Raw genomic sequence first — 14,519 nt, 5'->3', positions numbered from 1 at the left:
TAAGGTCAGTTTCTGGGCTCTTCCCCTTTCCTCTCACCCTCAAGGTTCCATTTCAGTAGTTTAGGTGGCGGCTGTGAAATCTGCATTTTATCCATAGAGTCTTAAGTGCTCCCTAGATGAATCCAAGGCATCTTGAACTTTGAAAGCTACTAAGCACCATCAAGGACACTCAGGTCTAAAGCATGTGAGGGTGTGTGTAGACTTTTGGGCTGTTTCTTCTTTACCTCTGCACCGCCCAGGCCCGAGTACTTCTTTTTGAAAGAGATGTATGCGAATCCTTTCTTCTTCTTTAAAATTTTTTTTTTTTTTTTTTTTTTTTTTTTGGTTTTTAGGGCCACACCCACAGCATATGGAGGTTCCCAGGCTAGGGGTCTAATCAGAGCCGAAGCTGCCAGCCTATGCCAGAGCCACAGCAATGCCAGATCTGAGCTGTGTCTGTGACCTATACCCCAGCTCATGGCAACACCGGATCCTTAACCCACTGAGCGAGGCTGGGGATTGAACCTGCAACTGTGTGGCTCCTAGTCGGATTTGCTGCTGTGCCACAACGGGAACTGCCTAATCCCCCCCCCCCCCTTTTTTTTTCATATAGGAACGTTTCTCCTTTCTTTTCAATTTCAAAATACATTTTCATTTCGGAAATTATGGAGTCCCTCGATTAAAGTATTTGTCACAAAATACTGTGACATTTATGGATGTATATCTTGGGATGTGGGATATGATGTGTATGATCAATGTAGATAAGGGTTCTGGGTTCCTCAATTTATTTTAGAAATCATTTATAAAGGGTACAAGGCCTTTTGGAGGTCATCATTAAATTCTGTTTTCAAAATAAGGATTAATTCAATTTGGCAATACTTAGATGGATGAAGTAGTTTATGTACATTATCGATTTTACTCCAATAATCTCCTTTTGAGAGAAGTAATATTACTACATTCATTTTCACATGGGAAAGGGTGGCACAGAGAAGCTAAGAAACTTGTCCAAAGTCACACAGCTCAAAAAATATACATTCTTGAGCCAAACCTGGGTAACTGCTGGGGGAAGGAAGAATAATTTTCTTTCTGCCCTTCTAGGTTCTTGACTGAGGCTTCCCCCTCCCTATCCCCTGTAATAAATAACAGACTGACAGGAGAAAAACAGAAGTTTAATGGCATGTTCACCTCCTGTGTATTAGGGGACTACCCAGGAAGACCGAGTATTCTCCACAATGGCCCAAGCCACCACCTTAAATACCTTGAGCAAAGAAAATGTTGGGGGAGAGGGAGAGGCCAGTTATGGAGATAATGCACAGCAGAGCACAGCGATCAGGGATAGGGTTGTTATGCAGATTTAAATCCAAGCCTTTTCCACTGATAAGAGCTGCTAGAGAATTAAACATCCTCCTCTTCCTGGTACAGAGCAGGAGACCAATACAAATAGAGATTTCCCTTGTAAATGTCTTACAGAAGGGTAACTGCTACTTGGTTTTCAGAGCTTCTGCTATGTCTGCTGTTACTTAGAGATGATCACCCTAAAATAATCCTTATGCCAAAGAGACATATTTGGGGGACAAATGCTGCTCCTCTTCATGCTTCTGAGCACCCTTCTCCTAGGCACAGTTGTAGGGTTGTTTTCATGATTTCTTTTTTTTTTTTGTCTTTTTGCCTTTTCTGGGGCCACTCCTGTGGCATATGGAGGTTCCCAGGCTAGGGGTCCAATCGGAGCTGTAGCTGCTGGCCTACACCAGATCCGAGCCGCGTCTGCAACCTACACCACAGCTCACGGCAATGGATCCTTAACCCACTGAGCAAGGCCAGGGATCGAACCCTCAACCTCATGGTTCCTAGTCAGATTTGTTAGCCACTGAGCCATGATGGGAACTCCTTCTTGATTCTTAAAGAATGAATTCTTAATCAAAAAGGAGGCACATTCTTAATCTCCTGAAATGTGTACTGTGATCCTTTCTTTCTCTTTATAGCTCCCCCTCCCTCCAAAACAGTCAAAGGATGTCTGTGTTTGCCTTCAAAAAGCCTACCCAAAGAAAGACTGATATTCACAAAAGTGGCCATTTTGCATTGATTTATCTCATGGTGAAGGAGACAAAGGCAAAAGAGTGGCCACAGACTCTAGGAAATGCCAAAGACCTGTAGAATTAAGTGAATGCCACTGAGAGAAAGCTAGGCTTTTAAAAAGAGTGACAATTTTACTTCCTTGGTCTACCAACTGTTAGACATACAAATACAATTTTCTTCTTTTTAGAGGCCAGGGACAGGGTTACTGAATGAGTTTCTCAAAAGCAGAGGTTTCAGTCAGAAAGGCCTTGTGGACAGCAGCATATCCATTGTCTGGGCTTAGCCGTGGAAGGCAGGATGTTCAGTGCACACTTGGTGAACAAAGCCCAATAGGAAAATCAAACAATAAGACATTTTTGTTTCGTAATTTGTTAGAGCTTTTATGATATTCCTAATGTGAGTGCAAAAAACCTAGACTGTCTTTCGGGGAAGGAGATAATTAAAAATGCTTTTTTAAAATTAGCAATTTAGAACTGTTTGAAAATTTGGAGAGGAAATATTTGTAGATTTCACTAAGAGGAGAATTGAAATGCTGGTCACATGAACTATTTAATGAAGCTTGAGTGGAAAAGTTTGAGTCTTTCATTTAGATTAAAGTATATATAACTTATAAAACCAATTTATGTGAAAAGTTGCAAAATGTTTTCTGCTTAGTAAGAATGGCTTTTAAATTATCTTATTTTCTTTATGATGTTTGACTCATAATAAAACGTTGTTGACCAGATTCAAAGTAAAAGCTGGTTTAGATGTTAACATGCTGTGGTAGGTGGGTCCACTGTAAAATTGTTTTTGATAATTTTTATTTTCAGAGTTATGTATGTTGAAAGATAAACTGAAGTATATTAAAGTTTTTGAGTCTAATTGAGGCAAAATCACTTCTGATTTGGCAGCATCAAAATGCGAGTGGTTAGGAATGCTCTCTACCTTCAGGAGCCAGGGAAAGACTTAAAGAGTGAAAGTGTGGTAGCAAAGAAAGAAAACAATTTGATTAGTTATTACTGGCTTAATGTCTAGTTGGCTCTTTGTGATTGGTTGTCCTTAAGCTTCAATTTTGTTGGCCTGAGGTATTTACAGGCTTCAGTTTTGGTTTGGTTACTAGGCCCCCATGGCATTTAAGCCACCTTAGCCTTATGGCATCCATGTTTAATTAGCAACAGCAACTCAGGTTGCTGGGAAAAAGACTGTCTTTTGATTGGGTAACTAGGGAGGCCAATAGTAGCCCAATGAAGAGGTTTAAAGGGAAGATCCTATCATCTTTGACTTTTTCATCTATGAGAGATTCTTCCAAGCTAATGAAGAGGTAAAGTGACTTCTAAAGTTTGCCTCTTGATTCCCTTTCATGTTTCCGGGTAAGGCTACCAATATCCAGATTTGCACCCACCTCTGCATTAGAAACTGCAAATAATTTAGAAATCTCTTGGTTCATCTGACTTCAGCCCAGGGATTTACATTTATAGCAATTGGTAAATCCTCCCCAAATGGTTGGCTGTGTTAGGCAGGGGGAAATTTGCTTTACTTACTCCTCTTGAGTTCTTTTGGCTGTTCTAATTATTAAAATAACACAAGGCAGATTCACATGTTTAAAAAAAAAATGTTTAATTGGTACACACAGAAGTCTCCAAAGTAACCAAAGCAGGCTGTCGATATATCATTATTATATAAACAGTTATTTGTGAAGGTTTTGAAACCAGACACGGCTTTGTGGGGCTCCTGGGCGTAAAAGCCTTTCTGTGACCCCCAGCACTTGTTCTTAGGAAATGAGCTCATTCAGCCTCCATGACCTTCCCTGAGTTCCTAGGGACAGGTTCAGACAGCTGCTGATCAGGGAAGGGGGGAACACTCAAACAACAATAGTACAGCCTTGGGGCAGGATCCTGGTTCCCTCTCAAGGAATACGCATAATAATATAGGCATCTATATACCTAAGAGAAAAGTGATATTGCTTGTGCTTCTTTTAAAATGAATACTTTTAAAATGGAACAGCTTAGGAGTTCCCGTCGTGGCGCAGTGGTTAACGAATCCGACTAGGAACCATGAGGTTGCGGGTTCGGTCCCAGCCCTTGCTCAGTGGGTTAAGGATCCGGCGTTGCCGTGAGCTGTGGTGTAGATTGCAGACGCGGCTCGGATCCCGCGTTGCTGTGGCTCTGGTGTAGGCCGGCGGCTATAGCTCCGATTGAACCCCTAGCCTGGGAACCTCCATATGCCGCGGGAGCGGCCCAAGAAATAGCAACAACAACAACAACAACAACAACAAAAAATAAATAAATAAATAAAATGGAACAGCTTAGAGTCCTTCCTTGTCCTTCTCCCTGACTTATTTGCACTCTAAACACAATCATCCATAAGCTAAAGATTAGGCACCCTGAGCACAGTTGTCTGTGGATTAAAGATTATTAGCACATGATGTTTTTTTTTGTTTGTTTGTTTGTTTTTTTTCAGTTTTTTTTTTTTGTCTTTTTTGTCTTTTGTCTTGTTGTTGTTGTTGTTGTTGCTATTTCTTGGGCCGCTCCTGCAGCATATGGAGGTTCCCAGGCTAGGGGTCCAATCGGAGCTGTAGCCACCGGCCTACGCCAGAGCCACAGCAAGGCGGGATCTGAGCCGCGTCTGCAACCTATACCACAGCTCACGACAACGCCGGATAGTTAGCCCACTGAACAAGGGCAGGGACCGAACCCGCAACCTCATGGTTCCTAGTCGGATTCGTTAACCACTGCGCCACGACGGGAACTCCAGCACATGATGTTTTTTAGGACTTTCCTAGTTTGTTCGAATCTCTGATCAATATGCCCTTTTCGCAAGTACTGTTATTCTAGGCAATAACCCAGGAGACCTCCATCGTGATCACACTGAGATCTCTTGGCTCCAGCTTTGATGACTAAGATTCCCTCAAAAGAAAGAAGAATGCATATTTGTCCCAATCCTGATTCCTGTCTGAAAACCTGTTTTTCTCCTTTTTACTATAAAATTGCTCACAGTTCTTTCTAGTGGGGGGCACAGTCTAGGGCATTAGCCTGCTGTGACCCTCCTTTGCCTGGCAAAGCAATGAAGCTGTTTTTTTCTCCTTTACCCAAAACTCTTGTCACAGTGTTTCAAATTTAATAAACAAAAACAGGGAAGGGGTGTTGTGCTTGGGGTAGTAGACTAATAAAGAAGTAACTGTCTTTGCAGTTTTCTTAGCTTTAATTTCTTTAACTCTGGTGATAAGGATGCTTTCTATCCTCTAGGTACACGGAGGATATTTTTATGTGAGTTTATTTCCTGCAACCTGGGAGAAAGCAGTGGGTCAGATTTTTTCTTTTTAATTTTTTTTCCCCACTGGCTATTGTCAGGTAACTTTAATTCAGAATAATAAATATGCCATTGAGGCATAAAGGGCAGCCTGTTCTGGGCCCCAACAGCTGTATAGATGTTTGCACATAACTTTGTCTGAAGTATACTGTGAATTGGTAGTGCATGCCTAGCTGTTACTTAGATTTAACTGACAACTGAGGGCTTTTTTTTTCCTTTTCTTTTTTTTGAAACAGGCAGTCAATTTGCAAAAGGTAACAAGAAGACCTTTCCCTCATTTATATAGCACACAGGTTTTTTCACCAAAGGAAACTGCATTGATTAATAATTTAAATGCTAGTATCCTTGCAGTTCTACAATCACGTGTGCTCTGGAGACTGGATTACATTTTGCTGTAAGCATTGTGCAAAAAGATCAGCTGTTTGGGGTGGCATTGCTGCTTGAAAGAGTGTGAATTGCACTTTTAATTTGTCTTCCCATCTGACAGCACATCTAATTATACTTTGTAAAATCTGTTTTAAATGATACTTAAAGCTTCCATTGAAAGATATTTACATAAAAGCAAAGATTAAATAAACATTTAAAAATTAGATCATTGAATTATCCTAATTCTACCACCCCTCTGCGTTTAAAATACCCATTTTGTTCTTAATTTTCAATAAAACGAGTGGCCAGGAACTTCTTACTGATTAGAATAGAAGTGAGAAAAGAGAGATGACTTTTATTTGCTTTCAGATTATTCTGTCACTCAATTTACATATGTGAGTATTTGGAAAACTTTGTCTACTACTAAAATTCTTTCTTTTTAAGTTTTCTTAAATTTACACATTTGGCAAGAGTAGCGAATATTTTGTTAATTATGTAGAGACCGAAAGATTCAGTCACACCTCTTTAAATGACAGTAAGTTACATTTCTTTTTCTCCCTTTGTCTTGCTTAGTCATTTTCTGCCACTGTCTTAATTTTTTAATTTTGTTAGCATAATAGCTCTTCTGCTTACTAGAGTATCATTATTTTATAGAATGTACATTCTTGTTCTTTTCCTAAAGTTTTTTTTTTGGAGAATTTTAATAAGAATTTTTATTGTATCAATAATGTTCTTTTTCAGGCATCTAATGATTGTGATTAGTATTACAAACCACATTGGTTCTCAAACTTGGCTGTACATTTGCAGCTTTAAAATACAGCTGATGGCTGGCTCTCATCCCCCCATAGCTTATAATTTAATTAGTCTGGGGCACAGCAAGGGTCTAGGGATTTCAGAACTCCCCAGATGATCCTGGTGTGCAGCAAAGTCTTGAAAGCTGCTGCTCTCAAGGGCCAATCAGGTTTCCTTGAAGGAGCTCTGTATTAACAAAGGGGTTTCCAACCTGTCTGCACACTGGGATCACCTGGGGAACTTCAAAAATAATGATGCCTGTGCCTCAAACCTAGAGGTTGTGCTTCAATTTCTCTAGATAGTAGACTGGGATTTGGAATTTTTAAAAACCCTTATGTGATTCTAGTATGAAGACAAGTTTAGGAACCACAGTGCTAACCTGTAATTAAAAAATAATAGTCTAAAGGGTATTTTCTAAGGAAATCACAACTTATCTATGCTTGTAACATATATCCTTGGAGGATACTTGATTAAAATGAGATATGAAATAAACTTTCCCCTAGACTGTTAATGTTATGTAAGTGAGAGAGTTAGAGGCACTTGGAACTCATAACATTTCTGTAGTGTACTTTTAATTTGCATTCACGTGTATGCTCTTAAGTAGAAGAGATGAACCCAAATAACATTTACTAAGTCTCTATAATCTTTGATAGATGAACGAGACATGCATTTATATTAATGGGTGCTATATGTTTGAAAGGAAAAAAACCCAAAATGTTCTTTTATACAACTCACATGAATATTTTTATCCTCGGATGATAATAGAGAAAGTGTTGTATTTTCTGGTACTAGAAATTGAATGGGGTATTGAAGCGGGTGGGAAATCAATTTCTAAAGCGCAAGTTACTCCATTTGGGTCACTAGATTTTTGTGTCAAGATAAATCCTCTACTTCCTTATTAAGGATCTGAAGTATCTCTAATCCAATTGATCCAGTTTTAATTGTTACCTCCAACATATTTCCTCAGGCATTTCTTATATTCTTCTTTCTCTTGGCAACAGCATTCCCTCATATCCAGCTGTTCCTCCAGATAATTTACTGCTGCCAATAACATCTATTTCCAGTTAGCAGTTTGTTCTTAGGTGCAAATCATTTGATCTTTTAAAAAAGTTATTCTGGAGTTCCCGTCGTGGCGCAGTGGTTAACGAATCCGACTAGGAACCATGAGGTTGCGGGTTGGGTCCCTGCCCTTGCTCAGTGGGTTAACGATCCGGCGTTGCCGTGAGCTGTGGTGTAGGTTGCAGACGCGGCTTGGATCCCGCGTTGCTGTGGCTCTGGCGTAGGCCGGTGGCTGCAGCTCCGATTCAACCCCTAGCCTGGGAATCTCCATATGCCGCGGGAGCGGCCCAAGAAATAGCAACAACAACAACAACAACAGACAAAAGACAAAAAAAAAAAAAAAAAAAAAAAAAAAGTTATTCTGCTTGTTCTCCTTCCATTCCAGATTCTTCATTCTGTCTAGTTTTGTTTTTTTTTTTTTCTTTTACTGCTTAGTTCTTTGCCCATTTTCTAGCTTCTCTAAGTTATCCAGACCTGATACCCTTCTCTCTTGCCCATCAGTTAGGGTTTGGCCAAGAAAACAGAATCCACTCTGTGAATACTAACTGTAAAGGTTTTAACACAGGGATTTAGGATCCATACAACTTTGGAAGGGCTGGGAGAGGGAGATGACCACCCCTTGGGTACATCTCCTAACTAAGCTAATTGGCAGTCCTCCCTTCTTCTCAGCTTGTCCTTCTCTATGGACAATGCTGATGCCCTAGCCCAGCTGCTGGACTTATTATTGAACATAACTTCTATTAATTTCTCTTCTCATGAGGTTAATAACAAGACTGAGTAGATTCAAGCATCCTATGTAGTTTACAATTTTCTGATTCCAATCCATCTTTCAAGACCCAGAAAACCTTTCTTTTTCTTTTTCTTTCTTTTTTTTAAGGAAATCTCTCATCTCCTTTTCTCATGTGATTTTAAAATGAGAATTCTATATGCTTGTCTTTGATTCCACTCATTTTTTCTTTTCCTAATTTTGTCACTCCTTATTTTGCCTTCCCAAACCCTCCCACTTTCTTTTCATTTCTTTTATTACTCCCACTAGTGACATGTTTTACTATATCTGAATTTTTTTCAGTCACTATTCAATCTACAGCTAATGCATCATGAGACATTGTGGGTTACCCTCTTTTTTTTTTTTTTTTTTTTCTTTTTGGCCACCCCCATGGCATATGGAAGTTTCCTGGCCAGGGATCGAACCTGCACCACAGCAGGAACACAAGCAGCTGCAGTTACAATGCCATACCCTTAATCCACTGCACCAGGAGCAATCTTCCTGGGTTACTGTCTTTTTTCTTGAAATTCCTAGGATTAAATGCAGATGTGCCAGAAAAAAATATTCTTTAGCTTGATAGCATTTTGTTTATTTTACCTATGTAGAATAATCACTGAGGACCATTTTTTTCATCTCCTAAAATACTTTTTTGGATTTTTCTTCTCTGTTCAAAATGGAGCTATTCTAGTCTGGATATTCATGATGATTTTTACAGGAGCTTGCTCATTGGTGACTGTTGTTTTTGTAACCAACTCTTAACAACCTCTCTGTCCTGGCCGATGACACTTAATGAAGGTTTGTCAACTAATTAATTATCTTAAAAAAGTGCTTCTATTATGTCATTTTCTTGCAGAAGAGTTTAGTTTTTGTTATCACTAAACTCCTTCGACTATTGTAAAGTCCTTCAGGCTCTGGGCTTGATCTGCCATTTAATTAACACCGCAACTTCTGCAGAAAAAGACATTCTTTTGGCTAAATTATTTTATTTCTTATATTCCTTATGGGTCATCCCTCCTTTATTCAAAGCTTGCCTGTCCTTTATGGCCAGCTTTGTTCTTACCATATTTAACAAATTGTAGCTTCTGACATCATATTCTTTCCTTGCTGGCCATTATTTTTTAGAAGTCTAATATTTGGGAAAATATCAAGATATACATTTTATTAAGAAAATTTGATTCTTCCATCCATTTTTAGTCACTAGCAAATTCCGTCATGAGCAATTTTAGCCATTTCAGTTCTATTCACATTTGATGATATCTACCAGTAATCTCTATTATCAATTGGATAATTGATTTATTTTTATTTATTCTTTGTGTCAAGAAGAAAGAATATTTTATATATATATATATATAAACAAAAGAACAATTTGGTGTACACTGGGTTAAAATGGTAGACTAAATATATTCTGTACGTTGAAATAGTAGAGCCCAATCTTCTGCTTTGAGTCTGTGCTTCTTGGCATGGCTATCAAGGTCTTGTAAACTGGGAAACAAACAAACAAACAAACAAAAAAGCTATACAACTTAAGAGCTGTGAGTTGAGTCTCCTCAGTGTCTTACTGAGGGTCTATAGACCAAGAGACAGCCTCTCAAAAAACTCTGAGAAACTGTTCCAAAGAGTCAAGGGGGGGAAGTCAATATATATGCGACTTTGGTGAGGATATATGTAGTCAAATATACATCTCTGTAGAAGGTGGCTGCCAGTCATGTGGAAGAGCTGTCTTAGTTAATGCTCTTCTAAGTATGTGAAGGTGCAAGAATTTCGGTTCATAAAATTTCTCTTGAATATATTTAACTCCCTGAAGGACTGTTCTGCCAGTTTTCCCACGACACAGTACCTCATTCCTAATCTCTGCTCTGAAAGCCTTTCAGGGTGTGTTGAAGGCCAGGGACAGTAGTGGCTAATGGCTTAATCGTTGTAGAACAGGCAGCAGTGATATTCCTTAGTTGGCAGTCTTTAACAGTCTGACTACTCTATGTCCCTCTCCCATCCTGCCTCTGATGATAGACATTTATTTGCCCTTTACTTTAGCCATTTTGGATTTCTTGACATCCTCTGAACCTATTGCAATGTAATCCTTTTCATACATCTGTGCCTTTGTTTGCACAATTTCCTCTGTATGGAATATCCCTTTGCCTTCTTCTTTGCCTGTGAATTTGTACTCTTCTACAAGGTTAAGTTCAACTGTTCATTGAGTTCTCTTATCCTTCAAGCTTAGTGAATATCTCCTTCCTTTGTGCCATTATATTATTATTTTTGTATCTTTTTTTTTTTTTTTTTTTTTTTTTAAGGGCCTCACCTGTGGCATATGGAAGTTCCCAGGCTAGGAGTCAAAATTGGAGCTACAGCTGCCTGCCACAGCCATAGCAATGCGGGATCTGAGTTACATCTGTGACCTACACCAGAGCTCACAGCAATGCCAGATCCGTGACCCACTGATCGAGGCCAGGGATCGAACCCACATCCTCATGGGTCCTCATCAGGTTCGTTTACCACTGAGCCACAGAATGAACTACCTATTTTTGTACTTTTTAAAAGTATTTACCACATTATGTTAAATGTGCTTTCTGTATTAAGACTGTGAGATCCTTGGTGATTAGGTGTATGCCTTCTATACTTTTCACTTAGTACCTAGTAGATCTTTCACTTGAAATAGTTATAAATATATGTCTCTTGGGCACTGCTATCTTACACAATGTGTAAAGTAAGATTTGGGCAAGAAGACCAGGTCCTATATGTCTGTGTATATACACATATATATGTAATTTTTTTTTTTTTTTTTTTTTTTTTAGGTTTGTACCCCCAGCGTACGGAACTTCCCAGGCTAGGGGTTGAATTGGAGCTGCAGCTGCCAGCCTATGTCACAGCCACAGCAATGCGGGATCCAAGCCACATCCGTGACCTGTGTCACAGCCACTGAGTGAGGCCAGGGATTGAACCTGCATCTTCATAGATACTAGTTAAGTTCTTAATCCGCTGAGCCACAACAGGAACTTCAGTAAGTAGCCTAATTCTACAAACTGGGTAAGGACTCTTCTCTTTAGTCATTGAGTGTCTTCAGATTGCCTGTGTTAAAGTGTAGGTTTTTGTATCCTTTCCCTGGTCTCAGTGAAATAATAGACTCTAAAGTTAGGGGAGAAAAGTTTAAAGTGTATTTTTATAAAGATCTTTTTTAAATCTTAAAATTGGTTGGCATATGAATATATCTTTTCCTTGAATAATAATAAATGTATATTAAAGCACTTACAGATTACTTATGGTAGCATTATATATGCTAGGGCACACCAGTGTCAGAAAGATGCTTCTTGATTTGAAGAGTGTCTGATTTTATTTAGAAAGAAAAGGAAAAAATAAATACCACTTACTATATGTTTCCTGTATAATAGTTAAATTTTTTTGTATTTTATATACATGATTCCTGTTAGTACTCACAACCACATTATTTCATTGATAAAGCCATATGACTCAAAGTGGTTAATGGAACTCAACCAGGATAACCTAGCTTGTGAGGGGCAGAGAAAGAATTTGAAGTCAGCCAGTTTTGTGTGCCTCTAAAGACCACACTAGTTTCACCCTTTACTAGAGATAGCAACTCTAAGAGATGTGAGATATGAATTCTAGGGCAATTCCTTAACTTTTTTTCTGTATCAGTTCTCTAATACAGTTAATTGAAATAATTATCCACATACCAGCTTAACATTGTTTTAATGATTGACTAAGAAAATGTGTGAAAAATGATTAGCACAGTGATTGGGACAGAGTAAGCTCTCAAAAACTTGAAGCTATTGTGATAATTATCATGATTAAATCATACCACCTCTAAAAAAATAAACTAGCAAATCATACCTATATATTTCCAAACAAACATGAGATGCTCAAAATGCTAAATGTGGGGCTTGAAAGCCATGGCACTGAGATTAAGGCCCATGCTGTTCATCTCACATTTTTGTATAGTGGTTTACAATGAGCAAGGAGCTTTAACGTGCATTGTTGAGGCATGTAAAATGTAGAGGAAGCATGAAGCACAAGCTTATTATACTTTAATATGTGTGTAGAGTACTATAGGAGCTCAAAGAAAGTGATGCTTGGTTCGGAGGTTGAAGTGAGTTAGAGAATATTGAGAATACTGACAAGAAAAAAAAAAAGAGTTCCCGTTGTGGCGCAGCAGAAACGAATCCGATTAGGAACCATGGGGTTGTGGGTTCAATCCCTGGCCTCTCTCAGTGGGTGAAGAATCTGGAGTTGCTGAGCTCTGGTGTAGGTTGCAGAAGCGACTCGGATCCTGCATTGCCATGGCTGTGGCTGTGGCCTGTGGCTCCGACTGGACCTCTAGCCTCGGAACCTCCATATGCTGTGAGTGTGGCCCTAAAAAAAAAAAAGAAGGGAATACTGACAGCGTTATAACAGAAGTGCTGGTAGAGGGGTTATAGAAGATACACTGTGTAGGTAAAAAGCATGAGGAAAGACCCAGAAATTGGAATAAGAAGTTGTATATTGAAGAGGAAAATGAAGTCAGCCCAGCAGAAATGAAGGTTTCTTTAAAATTTCATTTTCTAAATATCTAGCCATCTATATAGCTACCCGGAAGAGCAGCTGATGTTGGAAAGAGATAGAGAATATGTTTTCAACATGTTTTGGTTGATAATATGATGTCTCTTAAGTGCTGAATACCCACTAGATCAACAAGAAGGCCTCAGTAAGGACTGGTTGCTCACCATGAACTTACTGGGCCAGGCCCAAGACTGCAGAAATGCGGGGTCTGTAGACTTGTTCATAGGGTTTGCCTGGATATGGTATATGGACTGTTATCTTCCTCAGTGGAGAATGGTTGACACTGGTGAATAGATTATCCGTATGTTTTCTCCTCATTCATATAAGACAGCACTCCATAAATCCTGACTGTGAGTGTATGTGAGTTTGTTTTCTTCTGATGGATATATTTTCACTCCTCCTGTTACTATTCTTGATTACTTTTCAAGTTCTGAAATGAAATATTTGATATTCCAGAGGAGGACACTTCTATGAACACTGCATTGAATGGTTCTAGTTAGTTAAGCTTTCACTTCAATTTCTAGCACCTTGCATTATTGTGGATTGAAAAAACAGGTTTTTTTTTTTTTTTTTTTTTTTTTTTTGTATGTGTGTATATGTGGGCTGCTGAGTATGTTTCATTCAGACTAACAGAAGGAACAATGAGGGCTTAATATTTGATTTTTGATTCTTGAGAATTAGTCCCTCTCACTGAATACATAATGGGTGGCTATTGGATTGTCTTTAACTTATTTACATTTAAATTACTGTGTTTAAGGACTTTGAACTTCCTTCTGTATAGGACTTCATGGGTTATTCTGTTACTTTGTTACTTCTTGAGAGCAAGTCAAGTCCTTGAGTTCTTCTTTGTAACCCTATTGGGCCTAGCCCAGTATTTACATTTAGCAGGAGAGTAATTAGTGTCTCGATTGAATTAATTATTGCTTAATTACAGAAAAGTACACCTACTGCTCTGAATACTTAATGGAATGTACACAAAGAGAAAGATACACTCAAATATCATCTCCTCACCAAATCCTGAACCTCAAGGAAAGATCAAGACCTCTATGATAGAGTCCTTCAGCACTTCTCACCTCTAATTTGGAAGAATTTAAAAATTTGTTGTAGTAATAGATGCATTTTATCCCCAAGTCAACTTAGGTATTCTTCTTCTTCTACACTTCTATTGCTCATGTGTAAACTTAACACAATAGAGTATACACATAGAAAAAAAAATACACATAGAAAATTGAGTTTTGTTGACTGGAAAAACATGAAGAATTTCATATTTATTCCCGAAACTCCCACTCTAGTGTCATAAATGTGTCCACATAGTTTAAAACACCCCAAATGAGAAAGTAGGAAGATAGTTGTGTCAGCATAGCTGCAAGTGAGAGCACCATGGGCTCTACTCCAAGCTCCCTTGAGATAATTATACCATGTGATAGGCATCTACTCTGCTTGGATGCTACTGAGCTGAGCTTTTGGCCAACTTCATTCCGTAAGTATTTTTTGAACATTTACATGTGTGAAAGTCTCAGGCATCAACTCGATGATGTAGATGATTTAAAAGATGATTAATACTAACTCACACCCATTAGATTAAACAAAATCGACAAAAAAGTATTGGCGAGGATGAGGAGAAATTGGAACTCTTATGCAC

At 38.7% G+C, this 14,519-nt stretch overlaps 1 protein-coding gene across 11 annotated transcripts in view; it reads left to right on the top strand.

Moving 5' to 3' along the window:
- The window catches only part of TAFA2 (TAFA chemokine like family member 2), a 506,162-nt gene that overhangs the window by 233,174 nt on the left and 258,469 nt on the right, over positions 1 to 14,519 (top strand). The window contains exon 1 of one of the 11 annotated variants that reach the window (XM_084956232.1): positions 11,119 to 11,324. The exons of the other annotated variants lie outside the window; for them this stretch is intronic. The gene's annotated coding sequence lies outside the window, so the exon portion shown is untranslated. Of the gene's footprint in view, positions 1 to 11,118; positions 11,325 to 14,519 lie in introns of those variants that run through there. 11 annotated transcript variants of the gene reach the window in all.

The sequence above is a fragment of the Sus scrofa genome, chromosome 5, assembly GCF_054392235.1.
Source record: "Sus scrofa isolate SSC_HxYL_T2T_F1_AM1 chromosome 5, Sscrofa_HxYL_maternal_Yorkshire_Landrace_v2.0, whole genome shotgun sequence".
Lineage (NCBI taxonomy): Eukaryota > Metazoa > Chordata > Mammalia > Artiodactyla > Suidae > Sus > Sus scrofa.
This window is presented reverse-complemented; position numbering and strand designations above follow the sequence as displayed.